The 8,096-nt window shown below is 37.2% G+C and overlaps 1 protein-coding gene across 1 annotated transcript in view; it reads right to left on the reverse strand.

The window, feature by feature from the left end:
* The window catches only part of DOCK3 (dedicator of cytokinesis 3), a 169,673-nt gene that overhangs the window by 87,918 nt on the left and 73,659 nt on the right, over nucleotides 1-8,096 (reverse strand). The gene's annotated exons all lie outside the window — the stretch shown is intronic.

An 8,096-nucleotide genomic window follows, 5' to 3' on the forward strand; every position in this document is an offset into this window, starting at 1 on the left:
AAAGAGTGTTCATTGATCTAGATAAAGTTACATGGAATAGCTCAGAAGACTTTTAATAGCAAGTACTCCGCATGTGAACACATCGTGTTGATGCACATTCACGATTCCAAGAACATTCAAATAAAGTGAATATATGAAGCACAGGATTTGAACGCATTACAGCTACCTCAGGCAAAGGCTAAGACAAACACTGCCTTTGGTAAAACAGAGTTCATTAAATTCCCCTCAACACTAAAAGTAACACGAATGCCAAGTAAGCATTCTCCTACAATGTACACTATTTATAGAATATATTTACTAATTCAAACACATTGAGATTCAATTGACAGAACCAGTAAGAACAGTGTGTATAAACAGACTGCCAAGTTACTAATCCTTACTATGGATGGTAGCCCATGGTTTCTTAAAACACAGAATTTATGTACACAAATAAATCTGATGAGTAATTTATTCCCTACATGTGTGACAACACCCAAAGTATTGACCAGAATTTTCTTCCTACAGATTCAGAGAAATAAAGCAAGAGTACATCATTAAACCTCCAGTTACATTTCCATTATATCACAGATCCTGTCAATTGTATCTAGTATGATTGTATCAACTCCAGTAACCTTCATTTGACTAAAACACATTTTCCAGTGTATTATCCACTGCTTTGGCCTGAAAAATATGAAAATGCAGAGGACACTACTTCCTTTGGTAGCTTCCTCCAAAAGGCTTATTCACTGCCTGCCATTAAAAGCATGAAAAAAACGCCCCCTTTAGCTTAGAAATGTAGTGGCTAAGCACTGAAAGCAGACTTTTTTGTTACACTTTCTTCTGCAAGTCATGCACGCCATATAGAAAACCTAATATCTTACAGGGTAGTGGTACCAGTCATTAATATATTATGTAATTAAACATATCTCCAAATAAATAAGCAATTTATTGCTGCTAAGAAATGAAAGAAAAAGTCCTGGAATTGTTTTATAGAACTTACTGCTATTTTAAGGCCATTTAATGAACAGCTCTAAAAATGTAAGTTTGTAACACTAGTTACAAAGTCACAAAGTACAAAACACTGTCTAAGAGTATTTTCAAATTCTGGGATAAAAACACAGGAAATATATACTAATAACCAATATTACAGAGGCAGATGATGGCAACAGATAAACTAAGTCAAGGTCAAAAATAGACAAAATGCAACAACAGCCCTCTCCCTCCATATGAAGGGTCTCTCTTACCCTACTATCCTGTTTCCAACAATGCCCAGTAGTAGATACTTAGGGAAACAATGGAAGAATAAAGAAAGCATACAGTAATATTCTGCTGATATGTATCAGCTCACATCAAAGTGAAGCTCAAGAATAGAAGCAAGATCTTTGAATGTAATAGTTCTGGGTATATTGAACCTAGAAAAGAATTTGGACTGTCATGCTAAAAAAATTCTCACTAGCCATTTGCAGAGTTACTATTAAAGAGTGAACTTTATTGTAATTTATAATATATGTATGTACCATAAAAATGGATACATATGCATTATGTAACATAATTTAATAATTAAAGCTCATTAAAGTGAAGTCACCTCCATTGCTCTCAACAATAACGTGATGTATTACATTTTAAATCTCCAGTAAGTTCTCTATTTTTGAACTTCCAACCAAGCTTTTTCTTTGAGAAATTATTTCAGCACTAATGAGCATTTCATTTTCATACCTGAAGTTGAATACAATCCTGTGTGCCAGAGAAACCTGGGCAGGCTGTCCCTCTGACAATGGCAGAGAAGAGACTGAAAGGTCTTTAAGGCAAGACAGTCTATTTATATTTGATTCATTACCAGAAGCTGTATTGCTTAGGCTGCTTTCAAAACATCCAAGGAGGGATATTCTGGAGGCTCATTTGATAGCCACTTGCAAGGTTTTACTCCATTAGCAAGTGGAAATATTTTAAAATTTGCAATTCACCTTTTTCTTGTTACAGCCACAGAGAAAATGTGGTTCCTGTCCCCATGTTCCAGCACTTTTCAAAAATGAAGCAGACCACCATCTTTTTCACCTGCCTATTCATCAATTGTTCTCCTATTCCAGTACACTTTCAGTATCAACCTTTAAATTCCTTTATTTAATTTCCATTCCTCCCTTGCGTCCTCTTCAGCTTGTGTCACTTAAATAATTAAGGGGACTTCAAGGCAATGGCAGCATTTGAGAACTGTGGAACATGAAGAGGAATTCTGTCAAAGGAGAGACCCACTGACAGGACAAGGAGAATGAAAGATCAGCAGTGTTAATAAGCAAACTTAAAAGAAAATCCATCACAAATTCTTCCAACTTTCCTTGCAGGTCATTTCTCCTGAACTTAAGAGTTTTGTTTCTCAACACCACATTCTGTCTAATCTTTGGTATTACTGTTCAAGAACAGTTCACAGACACTAGTCTAAATATGTGGCACTAACCAGTGCCAATAACATCAGTATATCCTGGAATGGGACTTGAACTTTTTTATACAGTTGACCCATATTATGAACTAGTTAGTCAGATGTTCCCGGTTTTGCAACTTCAAATTTATTTGTGTCAACAGAAACCAGGAAGAATAACCTTGTTTTCAATGATCTGAGGATCCACTGCCTTCAGCTATAATTATAGCTCCTTTTTTAGACAAAGATACACAGACTTAGGGTCAAGAAACTTTATTTCTTAATCTGGGAGCTACTTCCTTTGAAAGAGTTCCGTCTTCAGTGTCTGTTCCTCAAGCTTATTTCTTGCACAAAGACAAGAGTATGCACAGATCTAGACAGCATTAAAGTCCAGTTTAGTAAAATCAAGATATCAAATCCAAGTAAACGCCACATGGAAATAATTGCCCGTGTTTTTCATCCATTAAGCATTACTCTTACTATAATATAATATGCTCTAATTGCTTAGAGAAAACAGATACAAGGTACTCTGGTAAAAAAACCAAACACCTCAAATAAATCATAAGGAAATTATTAAAAATTCTGTAGTTATAATTGCCAAATAAGTGGTGGAAATTAGGTATGGGGAAGTATGAGTATTTGATCCAATCTGACTGCTTGATCAAACTATTGTCAAAAATATTCTTTTTCAGCTATTTTGAAAACACACCAAAACCAGTTCTCTCTTGCATAAAATTAGGTAAGAGATGCACCAAACAGAGAAAAGAATTAACATTTTTAACTTGTTAAGTTCAGACCTAAAATGTGCCACACCAGTAAGAGCATTTTAAACAACAGTTTATTCCTTTTGCTCCCACATGCTATAAGCAATCTTCAATTACTCTAACTGCAAGATCTCCTCCTGTGCTAACTCACATCTAGTGAAACCACCTCTTGTGCAGCAGTAAGTCAGGTTGTACAATCACTTGCATGATTAGTAATTGCTAAAGCCACTCAAACATAAGAAGCATTGCTCTGATATGCCAAGTCAAATAGCTTCTTGTTCTTTTACTTGAAAGAAAAATAATCAAAGTAGTGTCTCCCTTCTTGGCTTCCTTTAACTGTCTGAAAAGCAGGACCAGACTGAATTGACAGCTGTTTCTGCAAAAAGGAAGGAAGCAGTCAGTGGTTTGGGACATCACATTTTCAGCATGAAGGAAGGGGCAAACAGGGACAAAATTTACTGTTGGGTGAGCATGAGAGGCATTATGCCTGTGGGGAGTTTTTGTCGTGGAGGCAGTTTGTTTGAGAGGCTTTTTTTCTGCACAACATGTGAAGATGACAACAAAAGGCCTGGCAAAGAGCTTGGAATAGATTCGTGAGCTCCCTTGTACTAAGTCATTGGTGAGTTTAATTAGTGTGGGGTTGTGAGGCAAAAATCCTGACTGTGTATCAATTTATGTACAACTTTAATAGATGCATAGTGCCAAAGCAATAGCAGTCTGTAGAGAGACTGCAGACAAATGTTCCTTTTTAACTGGAAACTGATGATAAAGAGCACAATCTTTAAAAAAAATAATTTCTTTAACAATATATGAGAAATTGGTTTTCTGAAGCAGAGACAGTGACACACTAGGGTATCAACCCCCTTAAGCAGAAAGTTCACATCTTGTACCTTTCCTTTGCCTTAAATAATGGTTTGGTAGTTATTTTCCCCAGAAAAAAATGCCTCCTTCACCCTCTCCATTCCAATATGCCACTAAAAGGGAAAGGGTGCTTCTTATTTTCAGAAACCTGGGGGAAACCCCAACATTTTTACCAACACCTCAGACCTTTCTTTAAAGCTGTCTTTCACTGGGTTTTCAAAATCTAACATTTGACTGATCCCTTATTTAAAATACATCTATTGGTCCCACAACAAATGTACCAGTGCACAGTGAAAAGGGTCACATGGTAGCAGAAAAAATAACAACTTATATTTTACTCCTTGACATTCTTTCACTGTCTTCCCAGGTCTTTTTCTCACTCTTCTAGTATGACGTAAATCCCTACCTGCATTCAATAGAAGTTCAGGAACAACAGCCTGAAAATGCTGTCACACAGGAATAGCTACATACAAAGACCTGCACAACCAGCACAGTTTACCTCCTTTCATCATACTCAGTCCTACGCTTAAAGATATGTTGATAAGCAGGATATTATTTAATTTTTCACAAAAGAAAAAATCTCTTCTAGTCTCTGAATCAATGCTAATATACCTGACAAGAATTCTAGAATAAAATTTGAGTTGGCATATGAATATCATTAGCATTTTAAAGTATTACTGTAAAAGCACCATTTTTTGTCCCAGATAAAACTCAAGAACAAACTCTCCACACTGCAAGCCCCGGGCAGCCAGGATAGACCTCAGGATGAGCTAGTCATTCTCTGTGACAACAGTAACCTTGCCAACATTTGCCTTCAAAATACTGCAGTCTTGCTGTGTACACCACATTATAGGCCGTTTACTTAATCAATACCATGAGATACTGCTTTCTTTTTACCACTGTGTGTACAAGCTCTTCAAGGACAGTATTGTTTACCAAGTGAATGTAATTATGTAAGGAATTACTGGTATATTAAAAATATTTTTTCTTAAAGCTGAAAAAAAAACACAAAAAAGAAGCAGCAAAAGTACTTGTTTCAAAACATTCCTAAGTTAGCACAGAAACACCAAGAAAGAGATTCCTGGTGTTTGAGAGGGGCTTGAGGAGGAGATAACTGAACTACAGTTTGTACAAGCTAGGATTTGCAGGAATTAACTTGGGACTCTGGATCAGGGCAGAAATACACTGAACCAGCACTGCAAGACTGAGATAGTAATAATATCTCCCAGTGCCTTGAAGAAAGAGTCTTCAGTTCTCAGCTTAAGTCGAAGCACACCTGCAGAACAATACAGTGCTTGAGAGGAACTGCATTCCCATTTATAATGTAAACCAACAGCATGCTCTAGATCCCATGGTGCAGCAGGATCTGAGCAATCCGTCATCGACAGTGGTCACTCCTGAACCCCTAGGAGGAAGATCACCTCTGCTGAACTTTCAATTTGCATATTGTCTGTACAATGATTCATGAACTATTCAAAATCTTCCTTTTCAGGCAAGTGCTCACAATGTGTGTTTTTTTCCCCTCCTTCCTTTTATTTATTTTTTTTTAAGGTGAGGAGGGAAGCAGGGGGAATGTTCTTTCATGAGTTGCCTTATCCAGCAGATCTGCAGTAACCTCTGTTCCAAAAACAAGTGAGGAAAAGTACCCTGCTTTGGTTTATAGTGTGTATTTTATAAAGACATCTTAGAGAAAAGAACACCAAATCTGAGGGAAATGAATTTGGCTCCGAGAAAACAACTCCCAGCAACGCAGTTTGCTTCCCAGCAAATTCAGGCTTAATGCTCATGAATTATTAAGTTACCACATAGACTGGAAGCCCTGGGGGAGGATTACAGAGCTTACAGTAAGACTGTTACTGCAAACACTGGGTTGCTATAGAAACAAAAAAAAGTGAAAATAACTACCTGTCATTTCTCTCTGCCACATTCAAAGACAATGTTAAAAACATTCCCACAGCTTGCAGGAGGAATGTAGCTAAGCACCAATTACATTCTCCTCAGGGTCTGCCACACTCGAACATTTGACACTGTCATTAGTATTTTTTTGTTGTTTGCATCATGAAAGGTACATATTTGTGTTCCTGAAAGGAATCCTCTCCATTAGCTAGAAAAAGTTTCTACTTCCAAAAAAAGAAACCTTCATCCCTGTCAGTGATTGTTATTTTAACTAAAGAAAGCCAAAACAACCCTGCCAGGTGGTACATGTGAAATGCTTTGACCACAACTGTAGGGAAGACTTCTAACTTTGGATCACACATATTTTATAGAATAACTAATCTATCTATCTATCTATCTATCTATCTCCATCTCTAACCTGGAAGAGTTAATGGTTCTGAGGCCTGATACAGAATTTCCCTCATTTAATCCTTGCTCTACAAACCATACATCCCTGTTCCTTGGCTTTACACAAGACAATCTTAGCCAGAGACACAGAAGTGGGTTTTGACAGTGAATTTTGCAACAGAAAAGAGCTCAAGTATGAAGAGTACTATTAATCATACTGGGCCTTCCTACAGACAGAAAATTACTTGTAATTGCTTTCTCTGAGCTATGTAGTTCATCTAAACATTTTAACATTAAGTGTGCACCCTACCAGTTGAAACAGCAAAATCTGTTCTAGCTGTATATGTTCATGATATATTTTTGTTCTTTCTGGGCAGCAAAAGGAACAACTTTGAATACCTGCAACAAATTGATTTCTTCCTGCTAACAACTAAAAAAATCAATAAAGCCCCATAGAAAAATCTGTATCCCTGCCTATCAATACGTTACATCTGATCCTCAACCTGAAAAAAACCCCAACTTTTTCAATTGACTGCAATGCCAGTCAGAAAAATACTTTCCTTGAAATACTAAGAACACAATAAACTGAAGTATAGGAGGAAGTGACAGCAAATTAGCCATCCCAACAGATCAGATTGCTAGCAAAGAGGTAAAAATTAGAAAGTTGTTTGGTTTTTTTCATGACTAAGCAGAAGAAAAATTTCATTAGTTGGTAGGCCTAATCCCTAGAAAAATTATCTGAATATTAAAGAAATAATTCTGAATGATACAAAGTTATTTTTTCTCCATAGACAGATCATTAAACTAAACAAGTAAATGAGGTAACTTTTCTATTTTAAAATAACTGTGAGAAAGCTGCTATTAAAAACATAACAAATTGAAACTTTAGCATGTAATTGCACAATAAAAGCAAAATGTAATTTTCTGCTTCCTAACATAGCAATAAACAATAGTAGAACATGATAATATGTTAAAGCAATTAACAGGGGATAAACACACACACATTGTCACAGCACTCCCAGAGCTAATATCTAAAGTTAAAAGCAATGTAGAAAAAGGGATCCTAAGGTTAGTTCTGTGCTCTGGGAGAGAATGCAGACTTTTTTTTTTGCCACAGCTTTTAATGTAGATCTTTCCACATTAACAAACTTCAGCGTGCTGATCCTGCCTAGTAGAGCTTTGAGAGGACTCCAACCCCTACTCAGAGAGAACTTGTAGAAAATTTGCTATGGCTTTTTCAGAATTTTTGTTCAGTGTTTAAGATGAACGTTCCAGACGATCCCTGGAAAGGTGATGGAACAATTTGTTCTTGTCACTATCTCTAGGCATATCAAGGACTTGGGGGTCATAAGGAGCAGTCAGCATGGCTTTATCAAGGGTAAATCATGTTTGACTAACCTCATAGCCTTCTATGAGGAAATTACTAGGTGGATAGATGATGGTAGAGCAGTAGATGTGTTGATTTCAGTAAAGCATTTGACACCGTCTCCCACAGCATCCTTGTAGGTAAGTTGATCAAGTATGGGTTTGGTGATCAGGTAGTGAGGTGGATTAGGAACTGGTTGAAAGGAAGGAGTCAGTGAGTTGTAGTCAATGGGGCACAATCTGGTTGGAGGTGTGTGACTAGTGGAGTCCCTCAGGGGTCGGTACTGGGACCGGTGTTGTTCAACATCTTCATCAACGACCTGGATGAGGGTATAGAATGTACCCTCAGCAAGTTTGCTGATGACACTAAGCTGGGAGGAGTGGCTGACACACCAGAAGGCTGTGCTGCCATTCAGAGAGACTTAGGCTGG

The sequence above is a fragment of the Chaetura pelagica genome, unplaced genomic scaffold, assembly GCF_000747805.2.
Source record: "Chaetura pelagica isolate M959 unplaced genomic scaffold, ChaPel_1.0 scaffold24, whole genome shotgun sequence".
In the NCBI taxonomy this organism is placed as follows: domain Eukaryota; kingdom Metazoa; phylum Chordata; class Aves; order Apodiformes; family Apodidae; genus Chaetura; species Chaetura pelagica.